The sequence below is a fragment of the Bos javanicus genome, chromosome 5, assembly GCF_032452875.1.
Source record: "Bos javanicus breed banteng chromosome 5, ARS-OSU_banteng_1.0, whole genome shotgun sequence".
NCBI classification, from domain to species: domain Eukaryota; kingdom Metazoa; phylum Chordata; class Mammalia; order Artiodactyla; family Bovidae; genus Bos; species Bos javanicus.
The window spans coordinates 112,439,217-112,457,263 of record NC_083872.1 but is presented as its reverse complement, the minus strand read 5'-3'; the positions used below and the strand labels follow the sequence as shown (position 1 = coordinate 112,457,263).

The 18,047-nt window shown below is 48.4% G+C and overlaps 1 long non-coding RNA gene across 1 annotated transcript; it reads right to left on the bottom strand.

Moving 5' to 3' along the window:
* Nucleotides 1-12,624: 12,624 nt before the first annotated feature.
* LOC133248429 (uncharacterized) lies at nucleotides 12,625-17,315 on the bottom strand. Its single transcript, XR_009736704.1, has 3 exons — nucleotides 16,582-17,315; nucleotides 15,843-15,956; nucleotides 12,625-12,848 (listed from the first exon to the last, which is right to left on the bottom strand). It is a non-coding gene; the product is annotated as an uncharacterized LOC133248429 (long non-coding RNA).
* Between the last annotated feature and the right edge of the window lie 732 nt (nucleotides 17,316-18,047).

Here is an 18,047-nt window from a genome sequence, read left to right as displayed (position 1 = left end):
ATTCTCCCAAATCTCCCCACCCTCTCCCTCTCCCACAGAGTCCATAAGATAATGTTACCCTTTCCTTATAGTTTTGTTTTTGGTGCTCACAGAAGAGCATGTCCTAGGAATCATTAACTTTCCGACCTCCCTGGGCTGGATGTGGGTTTCATGCCAGCACTGTTTTCTTGTTTGGGGGCATGTCTCTTGCTTCTGTTGCACGGTTTTGTCACTAAGCCAGCCTGTTTGGTTTTGTGGTTAAGCAAACCTGTTTTTTTAAGTGATCATTAACTATAGAGTCTTCCGTACTTTCTTCTTTACTTACGATCCCTTCGTAGGATTAACTATTTAATCACCTACTTTGCCCCTATCATTGTAAACACCATGCTTTTATAAAGACAGCAAAGGAGACCAAAGTGTCATAGTTAAGCCCCAGAGAAGCAAGACCTGAGGCTGTGGTGCTCATACAAGGGATTTATCAAGGAAGGGGTCTCAAGAGAAACGCTTAAGGGCCAGGGGCTGGGGAAAGATGCGGTTTACAGCAGTCCAGCCTCGGACTTCCCTAGTGGTCTGGTGGTAGAATGTCTGCCGTTCCAAATCAAACAGCGTTTGATTCCTGTTCCGGGAAGATTGCACGTGCTGCAGGGCAACTCAGCCCACGTGCCACAAATACCGAAGCCTGTGCACCTACAGCCCGTGCTCCACAAGAGAAGCCACTGCAGTGAGAGGCCCTCGCACTGCAGCTAGAGAGGAGCCTCCACTCACTGCAACTAGAGAAAAGCCCATGTAGCAAGGAAGACCCAGCACAGTCAAAAATAAATGAATGAATAAATAAAAATTAAAAAAAAAGAAGTCCAGCCTCAGCCTGACCCCATGGGGAGCTCTGGAGCATAAACTGTCACACAGAGGTGGTTGCCTGAAAAGGCAAGGGGTTTCAATGTGGCTATAACCCCCCAGCATCGCCTCGGCCAAAAGCGAGCTTTTAGAGGAGCGCGAAGGTGTGAGCCGTGAGCGGCCAACACCTGCAGCGCTGGGGATGGGGGCACCCAGGACAACAGCAGCATCGGCTTGGCCCTGGGATGTGGGCATCAGGCGAGTCCCAGCTCTGCCGGCCAGTGGCGGTGCTCAGGCTGTCCCTGTCTGCGCACTGCTCACTTAGACATAGGAGGAGATGGGACAATGAGGGGGTGGGATATGGGCGGAGAAGGAATAGCAAGAGGTTAATCAAAGTCTTTTCTTTCTGGTGTGACTCTGGAGGAGTACGGAGTGTAGGAGTAAAAAAAATTTAAAAAGTGGGTTCTGGTCAACTTCGTCACGATTTAATGGTCAGTGTTCCAAAAACAACAACACAACCTTTGACTTCTTCTTCCTCTGAAACTCATTACTTAAACTGAAGTTTGACTAAAAGTCAAAACACCTTAAGGAAAAAAGATTTAGATCAGTTAATGAGTGCAAGGTTGCTTATAAGTCGGGAGGATCCCGGGATGCTTAGAACACACTTGATGTGTGTGTGACGCAATGCCCTCCTCCTTCCCCATCCGTACACCTAGCAAAACAGGACAAAACAAAATGAAACAAGGCCTTCCTTGGTTCTACATTCCAGGATAAAGTCAAGGGATGAAGCCCTTGCTTGATTGGTGGGGTTGGGAGGCAGGAGGGTGGTGCGTGGGGAAACAGCAGAGGAGACTCGCTTCTGATCACAGGCAGGACGTTCCCTTGGTGAGCTTGATTCTGGGGACTGTGCAACTTCGGAGCTTCTTCGGGGCTGGCCTGGGGCCCTTGGTCCCTGCTTATTCACCTTCTCTCACCCAGTTTATCTGCTGCCTCCATGATCTGGGAGGCCAGCCAGTTTCTGTCCTCATGTCGCTGGCAATGGAAGTAAGGACAAGGCTGGACATGCTGGCACAGTCTGCCCCCTGCCCCCTCATGGTGCCACCTGCTCACATACACCTCCCGAGGAGGCCCTTCTTGTCTCTCCCTCTCTGCTCACCCCACAGGGCTTCCTGCATTCTTCCCCACTTCCCTACCCCCTGCCTTTGCCTCAGATGACCCGAAGACCTGGTTGGGGACCAGCCCACACTAGAAGTCACACCTCTCCGTGCTCCCCAGCCTCCCTCACACTTTCATTCATGTTAGGGTGCATGTGGCCAATGGTAGTCTGCTTGGTGGGGGCAGGGAGGTTGTCGTGTTTTTTTTTTTTTTAACATCCTTCAAAGTGCTAAGCTGAAAATCTTACTCCTAGTTCCATTGTTTTCCCTCCCTTTCTTTTCTTTTCTTCTTCTTTTTTTTCATATTTATTTATCTGGCTGCACTGGGTCTTCATTGTGGAGTGTGAATTTGTAGTTGCAGCATATGGAATCTAGTTCCCTGACCAAGGATCAAACCTGGGCCCCCTGCACTGGGAGCGCAGAGTCTTAGCCACTCAACCACCAGGGAAGTCCATCTTTCCTTTTATTTTTTTACTTTCCCTTCAGTTTCCAAAGCTATCTTTTTTATTCCTTGACATCGCACATGTTTTTCTAAGCCATCTCAAGTTCTTTGGGTAATGAAGAAGTACCAGTAAACATACGCATACATAAACACATAAACATACATAAACATAAACACAAGTAAAATACAAATTTGAGTTGAGCACCCAGAATCAGGGGCTTGCAGAAGCTCAGTGGTAAAGATTCCACCTGGAATGCAGAAGACACAGGAGATCTTGGTTCGATCTCTGGGTCGGGAAGATCCCCTGAAGGAGGGCATGGTAATCCACTCCAGTATTCTTGCTTGGAGAATCCCATGGACAAAGGAGTCTTCCAGGCTATATTGTCCATAGGGTTGCAAAGAGTCAGACACAACTGAAGTGACTTAGCACGCACACACCGAGAGTCAGACTTCACCTCTCTTAAACCCACTCGACTCAGGGTGGGTCAACACAGGCTCCCTGTCCCTGAGCCTCTTGTGAGATCCCCTCCCAGAAGCTGACCCTCTGTGGCCTAGGAGCCAGCTTTGCATTTGCTCCAGGAGATATTCTGGTCCATCAAAATGCTTCCAGGTGTTCCTGCCCCAGACAAAGGCTGAGGAAATTTCTGACTCGACTCCCACACTCTGCAAAGTCCTCACAGGGAGCAGGGGTAGAGGGGAAGGTGAGGTGGGGAGTCAGGGAGGAGGAAGAGGAGAGGCTCTTGGTGGCTGCCCTCTGCCCTACATGAGGCCCCAGGGTCCTCTTAGGGCAGCTGCCCACCCTCGTGCCATCTTTCAGCTGCGAGCCCCAGTCGCTGCATCCCACCCACCTGCATTCTTTTGCATCAGTGTGAGAAAGCAATTTGCATCCAACCAGCAGGATTAAGTAAGATAGATGGAGGCGGCCTGCCTTCTCATCTCAGAAACCCTTTTCATCTTGCAGAGGCTGCTGTGCAGAAGGCGGATAGAGTTGTCTTGTTTTAATGTGGTCCCTGCAGGCTGAGTTTCGTTTTGTGATCCATCTGCCTTAGAGATGCCGAGTAAGTGAACAGCTGGGAATGCTGCAGGCTGAGCACCCACCTGCCTTGAACCTTTACCCCGTGGCCTCTAGTTCCTGCACAGGGTAGCTGTTTTAGGTCAGAGGGAGGACCAGGTCTGCTTTCGATACCTGGGATGGCATGGGGCCCCTGAGGTGCTACAGAAAATGGGATTCTGGTGGCATCAGCTGCATCTGGATGGCTGCTCTCTCCCAGGGTCCCTCCTCTGGATGGAGAGCTATCCGAAAAGCAGAGAAGCCATGAGCTGTCCCTGTCCCAGAGCCGAGTGCCATCTTTGCCAACTTCAGTGTCTTTACCTGCAAAATGGGTATTTAATATTCCTGGGCTCATAGAGTTGTTGGGAGGATCAAATAATAATAGCTGGTGCTTTAATAGTCTCATTACATGCTGGTCATTCTAAATGAGACTATTAAAGCACCAGCTATCATTATTTAATCTTCCCAACTCTGTGAGCCCAGGAATATTAAATACCCACTTTGCAGGTAAAGACACTATGAGCCCAAGAACTCATTTAATCTTTACAACACTCTTAGCTATTATTATCTCCATTTTTCAGAGGAGGAAACTGAGGACTGGGGAGCTTAAGCAATGTGTCCAAGTTTACAAAGCTAGAGAGTGACAGAGCTAAGATTTTTAACCCAAGTAATCCGGCCCCAGGGGCTTCTGAGGTGGTAAAGAATCCGCCTGCCAACCCAGGAGATGTAACAGACTCAGTTTCGATCCCTGGGCACGGAAGATCCCCTGGAGAAGGAAATGGCAACCCACTTCAGTATTCCTGCCTGGAAAATTCCATGGACAGAGGAGCTTGGTGGGGTACAGTCCGTGGGGTCGTAAGAGTTGGACACGACTGAGCAGGGACATGCACACAATGTTTACTTAAATGTTGCTTCTTCTTTGTTTTGCACTGGAGCCAAGAGTTTCATCAGGGAGGAGGTGAGCTGATGGCTGGGTGGCCTTGCCCTCCTCCTGGTGGCCTAGCCAGAGACTGCCCTTTCTAATCTGTTCTTCTGCTTTGTCGGTAACCGTCTCAAGCGGGTGGTTTTGAGAGCCTTTTGACTGTTATTAAGAGCCTTGATTGAGAGCCTTGATAACTGTTATTATTTTCCAGCACAACGCAAAGCATGCTTTTAAAAAAGGAATTTGAACATTACAGCAACTTTGAAAATGAAAGTCCTTCATAAACTGCTCTTCCAAGTGTGGTTTGGCATCTCCTGGGAACTGGCCAGAAATGCAGAGTCTCAGGCCCCTTCCAGCATGACCTGCCGAATGAGAACCTGCATTTGACTGAATCCCACTGACTCACAGGCTCCTGAGAGCGAGAAGAGCCAGCTGCAACCCTCCTGTCCACAAGCCCGGCGAAGATAATAATGTCATCGGTTGTGTGTGCACTTAAGAGCCATTTAAAATGTGCACTCTTCTAACCTCTTCCAGTCATTACCTGCAATTTTCAGGCCTTGTCTAAAACCAAAATCCTCATCAATGTCATTCAGCAGGAAGCTAATAAAGACATCATTATCTTGTCTGTCAGCTGCCCTCTTGCCCCGTCTCCAACCCCAGCAGTCACGGTGATGGTTCTAAAACATAAACCGATCGCATCACTCTCCCGCTTAGACTCCTGCCCTGCCTTTCCCTGGGAGCGCAGTCCTCGCCCTCTGCTGCCTGTTTCTGACATGCTGACCTTCTCTTTTGGGCCATCTGGATCTTTGCACTCTCGCTTCTGTGCATGGATGCCCTTTCCTCCTTCCTCTCGGCTGGTTCCTTTTCATCCTTCATGTCTCAGCTTAAATGTCACCTCCTCAGAGGTGTGAGATGAAATGACCATATGGGGAAAGCACGCCCTTGCTCCTTATCACAGCTCATGTCAGTCACCAGCCATGGTCAGGACTCTCTCTCTGAAGGAGTGTAAATCCCACAAGGGCAGAGACCATCCTGTCTGCCTGCTCTCCCTTGGACCCTTGTACTTGGCACAGCATCTTAATAAACATCTATTGAATGAATGCCTTCTTTCTAGAGACCAGGTATCTGAATATCATCACCTTGTTTGTACTGACTTGTTGAAATTATAAAAATAATAGATCCTAATTTTATATATATTTAAACTCTGCAGAAAGGAATAAATGAAAAGTAACATCTTTTTCCCCCTCAATTCCTTCCAACTGCAAAAGTAACCAATGAGGGACTTCCCTGGCAGTCCAGTGGTTGAGAATCAGCCTTCCATTGCACAGGATGCGGGTTCGATCCCTAGTCCAGGAACTAAGATCCCACAGGCTGCAGGGCAACCAAGCCCACGTGTGGCAACTACTAAGCCCTTGAGCTCTAGAGCCCGTGCACCATGACAAAGACCCGGTGCAGCCAAAAGAAAGTAACCACTGATAGCTTATTTTGTCGCCTTCCATAACTTCAGAACCCTTTAGAAAGGCACACTAACAAGATCACGCTGTAACTATTAATTGTATTCTGCAACTTGCATTTCTTTAAAATTGTGGTAAAACCCACGTACCATAAGATTTACCACCTTAACCATTTTTAAGTGGACAGTTCAGTCGGGTTAAGTACATTCAGGCTGATGTGCAGCCGGTCTCCAGAACTGAAACTCTATCTCCCCATTTACCCCTCCCCCAGTCCCTGAAATCACCATTCTACTCTCTGTGTTTATGAGTTTGAACAACTGGCCTTTTGAACTTAACTATGAGAAGGAATCAGAGAAGGCAATGGCAACCCACTCCAGTACTCTTGCCTGGAAAAATCCCATGGACGGATGAGTCTGGTAGGCTGCAGTCCACGGGTTCTCGAAGAGTCAGACACGACTGAGCGACTTCCCTTTCACTTTTCACTTTCATGCATTGGAGAAGGAAATGGCAACCCACTCCGGTGTTCTTGCCTGGAGAATCCCAGGGACGGGGGAGCCTGGTGGGCTGCCGTCTGTGGAGTCGCACAGAGTCGGACACTACTAAAGTGACTTAGCATGAGAAGGAAATGGCAACTCCAGTATTCTTGCCTGGGAAATCCCCTGGACAGAGGAGCCTGGTGGGCTACAGTTCATGGGGTTGCAGAGAGTTGGACGTGACTTAGAAACTAAACGACTACAGTGCATCTTGCCATGGGGGCCCATGGAATCTGTCTTGCTGTTCCTAAACCCACATAGCACTCTCAAGCCACAGCTGATATTTAACCAGTGAAACAAAGGTGGCTCCCTGTTTGGAGTGACTACAGACAATGCTGCAATGCCAGGGTTAAACCCCCCAAGCTATAAAGTCAAAGGGTATGTACTTCCTGTCTGCCAAAGTGCTGCCCAAGGAAGTTGACCAGTTGGCCACAGAGGAAGAGGGGGCTCTTCCCAATGTGTTAGGGGAACACTGACTGAAACCGTCCACTCTGGCTAGACACCACAGTAAGCATTTGCATGAGTTATTTTATAACAGGAGGTCCTGGTAAGAAACAGAATTAATAAGCCACCACCAACCGGAAGAATTTGGGAAAGGTCAAAAGGAGACACCACATGTCCTACCAACTTCCCAGAATTCTCATCAATGGACTCCATCTTGACTGAGTGGTGTGTGCGCCGCCAGGAAGGACATCGAGTCAGAATGATTGACCAGATACAACCTGGAAACTAATCCCATTACCATAAAACCCCAAGACTGTGAGCCACACGTGGCAGAGCAGACCTCCTGGGTTCCCTTACCCTCCTGCTCTCCGCCCCGGTGCCCCTTCCCAGTAAAGTCTCTTGGTTGGGCAGCATGTGTCTCCTCAGACCATTCATTTCTAAGTGTTAGACAAGAGCCCGCTCTTGGGCCCTGGAAGGTGACCCCCTTCCTGCAGCAGAGGAAAACTAAGTAAATACCATCCCATCCCAGAGCCAGGTCTTGAAGGGAGGGGAAAAGCCTAAGGGGGTGAGTTGGTGGCAAGACAGGGAATGGAGCTGCTAGATGTATACACAGGAGGAAGTCAAATTCAAAAACCATATAATGAGTGGACTTGGGAAGCAGCTCGTTGCTGTGGCAACCCCATTCCCCTGCTGCCAGGAGCGGTGGGGGGCGGGGGGTGTTTCTTTCCTCTGAACCTGGCAGGAGCTCCTCTCCCTCAATATCACTTAAGAAAGACAGAGTTGGGTGTCCTTTTATTGAGATCAGTGTGCAGTTTCTGACAGTGACTCCCCATCACTGACCCGCTGTGATTCTCAGCCGTCCTCTACAGGCAAGGCACTCGGGCCCCCGTTCCCACAGTAGACAGATGCCCTGGGTATGTTGCCCAAGACCCTGACGTAAAGGGGCCTGCAGAGATGCCAGGGGGGCTGAGCCCCCAAGGAGACTGTTCTTTTCCCTTCACAAGAAAAGGTTTTCTAAATTTTTGTTTCTTTAAGATTGCCAAAGGTCAAGGTCAGGGGAAGCTTGCTTGAGCTAGCCCCTTAAACCAATTTCCGGTTCTGAGTCACTTTGCTCTGCTTCCTGCAGGGTATTTAACCCTGAACGTGCTGATTGGGTTAGAGCTGGGAGAGGGGACGGCAGAAGGATGGATGGCAGAATCAAGTTAAACTACTTTTACCTGTTCCTGCATCAGTGCTAGACACACGGTGTACACACCCTCCTCTGAACCTTTTAACTGCTCAGTAAGGTGGGAATTATTGCACCCATAAGCCTCCAAAGTTTAAATGCTTTGCCCAAGATCTCCATGCAGGAGTATGAACGGGCTTCTGTCTGGGTCTCAGGCTCACATTCTCACCCCCAATCCCAGGAGACAATTTGGGGACACAAACCAGGCAACAGAAGGCTGGCTCCTCTAGGACGAGATGGCAGCCAACTTTAAATCTCCCCCTAAGCAAAGGGATCAGGGCTTGCCTGGTGGCTCAGATGGTAAAGAATTCACCTGCCAATGCAGGAGATGCAGGTTCGACCCCTGGGTCAGGAGGATCCCCTGGAGAAGGATATGGCAACCCACTCCAGTATTCTTGCCTGGGAAAATCTCATGGACAGAGGAGGCTGGCAGGCTACAATCCATGGAGTCGCAAAAGAGTCAGATACAACGTAGCAACTAAACAACAGCAAAGCAAAGGGGCCTATGGGGACGTGACCTACCAGCATCACCGGTCCCTTCTTCCTTTAATCAGGCAGCGGGTTAAGTGGGGACATGCGGGATATGGAGTTTCTGATCCAAACCAGCTGTGGCTCCTGACCTGGTGTGAACCCCAGCCTCAGAACACAAACATGGGGAAATGGTGCCTCTGGATTTTGTTTGTGTTTTGTATGAACACCCAGCGCTTCGGGGAGGTTTAAGTGAACCGAGGGGCAGGCTCTCGGACTGTCACTTTTAAAATCCAACAGCCCAGGTCTCTCTCTCACCTGGTGCTTCTCCTTAGCCTCCGGGGTATGTGACAGTAATGATTTGTACTTTTGAATTTGATTTTCCTACATCCTCCCCCCGAGGCAGCTATCCCCGGAGAGTCCCTGGGGAATTGTGCTCCACTCACACTAACGTTTCATCTCCAAATTCCAGACCCCCAAGAACCCTCTGCCGCAAGCCCTGCCCCCACCCCCTCCAGCAGCCGTAGAATCGTAGAGTCGTTGCTTCCAGCCTCTGGAGCCCTGTCAGGGTGACCGTGGCCTGGGAAGCAGGGGCACAGATTAACACTCAAGAAAAAAAGGCCCCGACAAACGTAGCTTCTCAGTTGCCTGTGACTGAGTTGATGAGCCCCTGCTCGCCTGCGGGGAAGTAGGAAGGAGCCCTAATTTGCCGATTCATGGTGCCACAGCGTCTTCCAGCTTAATTTGTCTCCAGTGGATGACTCAGTTCTCTTAGGGTACATGCTCAGTCCTTTTAAGTTTCTCCTCTTTTTCTGCTGTCACTGTCCGTGATGGTGGTGGCTGGGTCCACAGAGTATGACCTGAGGGCCTTCTGGAGTGCCCTGACACCCACTGCTGGAACCTTGCCCCGTGCATGAGGGCCCCCACAAGAATAATAGCTCTCTTTTTCATACACGTATAAATTTAAAAAATTGGCCGCATCATCTGGTATGTGGGGTCCCAGTTCCCCAACCAGAGATCGAACCCCAACCCCCTGCATTGGAAGCACAGAGTCTTCACCACTGGACCAGCAGGGAGATCCCAGGAGGGATCCAGCCCTGAGACCTTAAGGGCCCCTAGGCCCTTCAGCCCCTCCAATCTTCTTGCCAGACCCGAGTTATCTCAGGACGCCTGCAGCCGTGGGGAGTGGGTCATTCATCTGGCCATTTTTCCTCCTCCATGTAGCTCTTCTCCCCTCTGACCTGCTGCACTCAGCTCTCACCCAATATGGATCTCCTCCCAGGGATTCAAATAGAAAAAGAGTCAAGAAACAAGCACTTTCATCTGTCCCCTCAACCCCTGGCTTTGGCTAGAAGGAGGACCTAGACCATGTGTTAGACCTCCTACGTCCCTGGCCCCTGCCTTTCTGCACGATTTTCCTGGGGCCACGCCCCCTGCATCATACCCTGACTTGCTTCTCTTCAGACTCAGGACACAACTCTGGGTGACCTAGGCCACCCACCAGGCCTGTCTGAGTATCTTAATGCCTGCTTCCATTATTTAGAACACCCTTTTCTTTCTTGGCAAAGATTGGCTTTCAAGGTTATTCCCTTGTTTTATACTCAGGAATGTATTTTTGGATGTTCAAAGCTTAGCACTTCCTCTTCCTCTTTGCATTCCTAAGCCTCTTCAGGCAGAAGAGGAGGGACATTACCCGAGAAAGCACCTGGATGTCTTTCAACTGGCATCTCCCCAGTCCACCTGCTTATACAATGAGGCCTATATGAGTTTCTCCCGCCTGAAGTTCTGAGTTCTGTCCTTTCAACCGTTGATTTTGGAGCAACTTTTTCATTAGCAGTTTTGTTTTTTTCAAAGACCTTTTTTTAAATGACATTGCTTTTGCTCTGCCATAGCTGTCCTCCCTGCCATGGTCAAAATATCCTGGGAGAGTTGTTCCTAATGCTTCAGAACCCACCAAGGTCAACCAACAACCTCTATACTTCTAAATCCAAGCCCTGAATTCATTTCCTAGGCCTGCTGGGACAAGGTACCAAACTGGATAGCTGAAAACAACAAAAAAGAGAGAGAAATGTATTCTTTTACAGTTCTGAAGGCCCCAAAACTCAAAATCAAGTTGTTGGGCAGGATACGTTCCTTCCAGGACCTTCCAAGGGAGAAGACATCCCACGCCTCTCTCCCACTCTTTCTGTCTCTTGGCTCATGACACATCACTCTAGTCTCTGCCTCAGGCTTCACGTGCTTGCCCTCCGTGTATCTCTGTGTCTAAAATCTCCTTCTCTTTTAATAAAAACCCAAGGTCATGGAGAAGGAAATGGCAACCTGCTCCAGTATTCTCACCTGGGAAATCCCATGGACAGAGGAGCCTGGCGGGCTATATAGTCCAGGGAATCACAAAAGAGTCAGGCACGACTGAGTGACTAAAACAACAATTTAATAGGGATTGCACTGAATCTGTAGAACAAACGAGATTTTTATAAAACATAATTTAGGACTTCCCTGGGTTCAGTCTCTGGTGTGGGAAGATTCCACACGCCTCGGGGCCACCAAGTCCATGTGCCATAATTACTGAGCCCTCATTCTCGAGCCCAAGAGCCCGACTACTAAAGCCTGCCCACTCCTGTGCTAAAGCCTTTGCTCCAGAACAAGAGAAGCCACCCCAGTGAGCAGGCCATGCACTGCAACTAGAGAGTATCCCTCACTCACGGCAACAAGCAGTAGTGAAGACCCAGTACAGCATAAAGATCAAAACAAAACCCAAGGACATCGCTCACAGGGTTTAGGACCCACCCTGAGTTCAGGATCATCTCATCCTGAGATCCTTAGGTTAATTATATCTGCATATCTGCAAAGACCCAGAACAGGTTAAAGTCTCAGGTGCTGAGGCTTAAGACTTGGACATACCTTTCTGGAAGACAACATTCAACCCATGACACATCCTTTTCAGCCCTCAACTTGACCTCTCTGCAGCATCTGGCGCTCTGACTCACTTTGTCTTGGAAACTGTCCTTTCCATTGACTTCCAGGCTGTCAAGCTCTCCAGGTTGTCCTCTTATTGCTCCAGCTGATCCCCAGGTTCCTCTCCTGGTTTCTCTTCTTCTGCCCAGCCCTGCAAGGTGAAGGTCCCTAAGATTCTGTCCTGTCCTTAGCAGGCCCTGCCTGTTTTCACTCTGACAGTGGGCACTGTGCCTCCTCACAGCCGTCTGGGGTCTTCTGTCTGACTTGGCTGTCAGATACCCAGATTCCTGCACTACCAGGGTTCCTCTTCGGGCACTGGGGAGGAGATTATAAACCTTCCAGACTTATGTGCTGTGTTTTATGTGCATGTGCCACTGGGCACTCAGGGGGAAGGATCCAGAGTTTTCATCAGGTTCAAGGTTAAAGATTCTTTCCTGTGCAGAATTCTCCACAGTAATCACCTGGCTTCCTGGCTGGCCTCTCAATCTCTTTGATTCTCCTACCTGTCCTTTGTCCATTCTCTTTTCCACACCACCCTCTCTAATTATTGAGACCCTTCCCGGTGGGATGTCTATTGTCTTTTTGCCCATCACACTTCTTTCTACTTAAGGTGATATAGATTCTCTTTTTCTTTTCAGAACTACAAAACACACATATACACAGAATGGGCCTGCGGTGACGTAACCCCACTCAGGTGAACGTGTGACCTACTCCAGCCAATAAGAGTGTTTCATGTTCCTAGATCTTATGCGTGGTTGGGTGGAAGGGGAAGGTGGGTAACTCACAGGGGATCATTCAGAAGCTTTTTTGGGTTTTGAAACAGATGTTGGAGGGAAAGATGGCAAGAACATGTCAGGTGGCAGGACTGAAGTCCCGGCTAATATCCTGTAGTTGCTGCCTGTGAGGACAATACAAGTTCACACAACTGCTGGAGGTCATCTTTGCTACTACACTGGGGACCCCATCACTTGAGAAAGAGGCAACAGAGAGGAAAACTGAGCAAAGCAATGGAGAGAGAGAGGGCATGGGGAAGACAGAAAGGGAGAGTCTGTCCTGAGGACAGAGCTTGAGCTGTTAGATCCACTCATGACTGAAAGCTTAGCAAGCTCTGAACTTTTCCACTAACTAGGCCAGAATTTTTTGCTCAAATCAATTGAGTTGGATATTTGTCATTTAGAACTAAAAAGGCTCTTACCAATTGTCTTAGCTTGGGCTGCTGAAATAAAACACCATAGACGCGGTGGCTTAAACAACAGACAATTTATTTGTCACAGCTCTGGAGGCTGGAAGTCGAAGATCAAAGTGCTGGCTGATTTATTTCCTGGTGAGAGCTCTTCTCCTGGTTTGTAAATGGCTGCCTTCCCACTGCGTCCTCACGTGGCCGCTCCTTGGTGTGTGTGAGTGGAGAGAGAGAGTCTTATCAGGGCACTAATCCTCTCGTGAAAACCCCACCCTCATGACCTCATCTACACATAATCACGAGGACTTCTCTGGTGGTCCAGTGGTTAAGAATCCACCTTGCAATGTAGGGGACTCAGGTTCCATCCCTGGTCAGGGACTAAGATCCCACACGCCTTGGAGCAACTAGGCCAGTGTGCCACAACTACTGAGTCCGAGAGCCACAGCCGGAGAGTCAGTGCACTGCAGTGAAAGATCCTGCACGGCATAAGACCCAGCACAGCCAAAAATAATAATAATAATTACCTCCTGAGGGCCCATGTACAAATACCATCACATGGGTTAGGCTCTCCACATATGAATTTTGGGCAAAGACAAGTCAGTCCACAATACCAACCTAATCTTTAAAATGTTCATATCTTTCTTTTATTAAAAAAATTTGTATTTGGCTGTGCTGGATCTTAGTTGCAGCAGGAGGGATCAGATCCCACATGCTGAAACTAAGAGTTCGAATGCTGCAACTAAAATGTTCATATCTTTCTCATCAGGACTTCCTAATTGCAAATAATAGAAAGCCCAACTGAAATAGCTGTTAAAATATAGGGAACTTATTGACTCCTATAATGAAACAGTTCAAGAGCATCCTAGCTTCAGGTAAGGCTGATCAAGGCCCAAACAATGTCAACTGATTCTCACCCTCTCTCTTTCAGCTCTGATACTTCTGAATGGCTTCATTCTCAGGAAGGTTTTACCCTAGCTTTACTCCAAGGTGGCTGCTGGCAGCTCGTGGAGCCGTGTGCTTCCTGGGTCAGGTCTAGAGTGGGGGGTTGGGAGGTACCCTGTTCAGTAGCTCTAAACAGAGAAGAATCAACACATTCCTTCCCAGAAGTCCTGGCTGACTTCTTACTTCCCATTGGTTGTTCTCACCTCCCCTGAATGAACCACTGTGAACAGGGAGATGGGACAGCAACTGGTTAAAGCCAGTTGGGCCCCATCTGTGGAGCTAGGGTGGGGTCTGTACTTCCTAAACCAGGAAGATTTAGGTTGGAAGCTTAGGACATTATCACGAGGGTTAATAGAACAGTTGCTTAAACAAATAGGGATTTATTTTCTTGCACACCTAGAAGCCTGGAGGTTGATGTTGGTTCAGCAAGTCATTGATGCCCTTGGGGACCCATGTTCTCTTGGGCTTCCTGACCCATCAGCCCTGGAGCATTAGTTTGCATTCTCGTACTTGTCACTTCATGATCTCAAAAGAGTGGCTGCAGCTCCGGTTGATGCATCTGCATTCAAGGCAGGGAGAAAGGAGGAAGAGCCCAGATGCTACCAACCTGATCTGTTTCCTTTAGTCAGGGAAGCGAAATGTTTTCTAGAATTCTCCACAGCAGACTTCTGCTTAGGTCCTGTTTTTGTTTTGATTTTTTAAAAACCTGTTTCTTAAGGAAACATAGAGATAGAAGGGAAACACAATTTTGCATTTTCCATATTCAAAGTGGACCTTATTGGTCTTCTCATTAAGCTCCTTTCCATTGATTGATTAGGATTTGCTGTTAATTGATTAGGATTGATTGATTAGGATCAGTTTTAGGATTCACACGAGAAGAGAGAATTCACACAGCTAGCATCCTTGCCTTCTGTCCTCATAGAGGTATATTCAGCTCTTTTGTGAGACATTCTGGAAGATGGAGGAATTTTATCTTAAAACTGACCAAGCCTTCATTGTGTAAGACACTTGCATCATTGAGGATTCAAGCTGTGATTTGAATTCTGTGACATTTTTATAAAGGTAAAATGTTACCACTACTTTAATTACTGTTATAAATAGCTTTATAATGTGGAAGACTCATTGCTTAACTCTAAGACTTTGGAATTCTCATTTTTTAAAAGGATATATAAGGCTACCCTTTTATAATAAATTTTAATTCAATATGTCAGTTACAAATTGGCACTTGTCATGGGCGCTTGCCATCCACCTCTACAAGGATTAAATCGTGTGCTGCTGCAGCTGCTGATTTTCAACAACCCCTGAAAGGAGTTCAAAGTGGAGAGCAGAAATGAGGCACTCTCTGTTGGGCTGATGGGGGGTCTTCAGGGAGTTGGATATGTTCAGAAGCCGATTTTATGAGCCTAAATCTTGTACCTCCTCATATCTAGAAAAGCGTTAAAATCCTTCATGATGATGACTGCTCCTCATGACCAGCAGAAATCTTCTGCAAAATATACGTGCTTTGATTGCATTGTGCATGTAGTCCCCCTTTACCAAAATCACATATACACTAACGCTCCCCCTGCCTCTCTGGAGCAGTTCCTCAGAGCTAACGCAAGTGCTGTCTTCAGGCTGCAGTCCTCATTTTGCCCCCCAATAAAATGTGACTCGCAACTGTCACATTGCACAATATTTCAAGTCGACATAGAGCAAGATTAATCACCTAATAAGTGGCATAACTTGGAAGTTTTATAGGAGCCCAGAGAATGACTGACTCATTGCAGGCTGGAGAGGGCTGGGAAGGCTTTGTGCGCAAGTAGGGAACTGAGCTGGAGTAGAAGGTGGGTAGGATTCAGGCAGGCACCGGGGTGTGTGCATGCTCAGTTGCTTAGTTGTGTCTGACTCTTTGCAACCTTTTCAACTGTAGCCTGAGTGGTTCCTCTGTCCATGGGATTTCCTGGGCAAGAATACTGGAGTGGGTAGCTATTGTCCTTCACCAGGGGATCTTCCTGACCCAGGGACTGAACTCTCATCTTCTGCATTGGCAGGTGGATTCTTAACTGCTGAGCCATCAGGGAAACCCAGGCATGGGGCAGAGAGGTCAAATCACAGGACAGAGGCAGGACTTGTAAGTCAGTTGCAATCAATCAGAGAAGGGAAAGAACCTGGAGCAACCCATGGAGCTTCATGGAGGACAGGATAGGAAAAGTAATATAATTAACAACGAACATGGTTACATTGTATGCTTTCTGTCTCTAGTAGAAATTTAAAAATCACCTTTTTAGAATTATGTTGCAGGGAATTCCCTGGCAGTCCAGTGGTTTGGACCTGGTGCTTTCTCTGCCAATGTCACACATTCCATCACTGGTGGGGGAACTGAGATCCTTCAAGCTGTGCGGTGCCGCCAACAAAATAAAAGTAAATAAATAAATAAGTATGCTGCAATATAGTACTTATTGCTCCCGAACAAGTGTTGCAAGTATAAATACTTTCAGGAACCAGGGGAAACAAAAGTGACTCAGACCGAGCTTTAGACAGTAGGGAGTGGTGGCGGGGATTGCAGCAAACTTGGGAGGATTTGTTTTCTCTAAAAAAGGGGGTCACTGCTCAGCCCCAGCCAGCTGTGGTCCCCAGTGACCACCATGATCTTACATCCAATGGGCCCTTCCATGTCTCATCCATCTGACCTCCTGGACAGCTTTGGTCCAGCCAACCACTGCTCCTTAAATGACTCTTCTTTTGTTTCTATGATGCCACAATTTCTGATTTCCTTCTACTTCTCTGGCTATTTCTTACTTACATATTACAGATGTCTCTACTGGCTTGACTGTTCCTTCTCTGTTCAACCTCTGCATGGAAATGTCAAGCCTTTTTCTCTCTGCCTCTGCACTCACTCTTTCCTTAGATCATCCCATCTCCCTAGAGGCCAGTGACTTCCAAGTTTCTATTTCTCCTTCATCCTCCACAGCCAGCTCATCCCAGGCCCTGTGGCTTCTGCTTTACAAATGTATCTCACATATGTGCTTCTTTCTCCATCTCCACTGCCGCCGCTCTAATCCAGGATGTTTCCATTGCCTGGACCACTGCTGTATACGCCAGTCTGTTCAGGTGACTGCTGGATTGGGCTGGGGAAAGACATATTGGAAGAGTTGCCCCCACCCCCATGATAACCTCTCTGTCCTCTTTTCCCTCTCCAGCCATGAGTTCACCTGTCCCCATTCCTCTCCCCTCGGTTCTGTCTACATCACCACCCACTCACGTTCCCGTCTCAAGCCACTTTGCTTCAGCTTCAGTTTTCAATATGGCATTGAGAGTCTCTGGGGCCTTCAGCAGGTCATTCACCCGCCCACTCACCCACCTGTAGCCTTGGTCACCTGCATTTCCTAGGAGAGGCCATCTCACCTATTTCCTCTCCTAGATTCCTCCTTGAAGGGGGAGGGGGTGGGGAAGACAGACCCAGGGAAGCCTTCCACAGGCAAACCAGATACAGGAAAAGCTCCTTTTGCAGAACCAGTGGGTAGGGGTTGCCTTAAGGCTCCCATAAGAGTTGCTTTTCTTTTGTACATCTCAAGTAGATTTGGAGCTTACCTGTGACAGCTAAAGACCCCACTGTTAGAGAGTAAGGAAAACTAACTATCCCCACCCCTTACCACCCCAATTCCCCATGCCCTGGGTGGAATGGAATGCAAGAGGGAAATACTAATACTAATGATTAGAAAAAGCTCCCCAGGACCCAAAGAAGCTGCCCAGAAGTTTGCTAAACAGGCTACCTGCTGCAACTCCGCAGTGAAAAATGAGGACCAAGAAGAGGCTCTGCTGATGCACCTGCTTTGAGGATGTGTCTGGATGAAGCAGGACTCACAGTTTGCTCCCACTGTCTCATCCACGTCTTCATGCAGGACGCCTGGCTCCGGGCTTCTCTTGAAGAAGCTGAGACGCAGCATCCTTGGCTGCCGCCCAGCGGCCCCATCTGTAATCTTCTTGCTCAACGTGGCTCACGATCTTCGCAGCCGCAGCAAGAGGCAGGCTCAGGTTCAGGCTGCCCCAAGAAGCCAGCCCTGCAACTTGTGACTCAGCGGAGGAGGTGGTGGGTGGGACTCGTTACAGCCGGCAATGGTAACAACCAAGTGCTTTTGAGCAGAAGATGGGAAGCTGAGACCGAGAACAAGCCTGGCAGCGAATTTTTCGTTTAATGAATTCACAGTAATTCCATTTGTGTCATCTTCCCTGTGGGTTTAGACATGCAGATCCCCTGCTTCTTGCTTCCTACAATGCAGCCTGAACCAAGGTCTGGATTCCACAGCCAAGAGACCCCTCCTTCCCTATTTGGCCACCCACCCTCATCGCTTCCCCCCAACCCCCAGGCCCAAGCAATTATACAGGAGCATCCAGAGAGATGTGGGTGGAGATTTTCCTTTATTCTTTTTTTTTTTTTAACTTCAGAGAGAAAGGGCTGGAGCAAAAAGCTGATGTCCAAAGCTC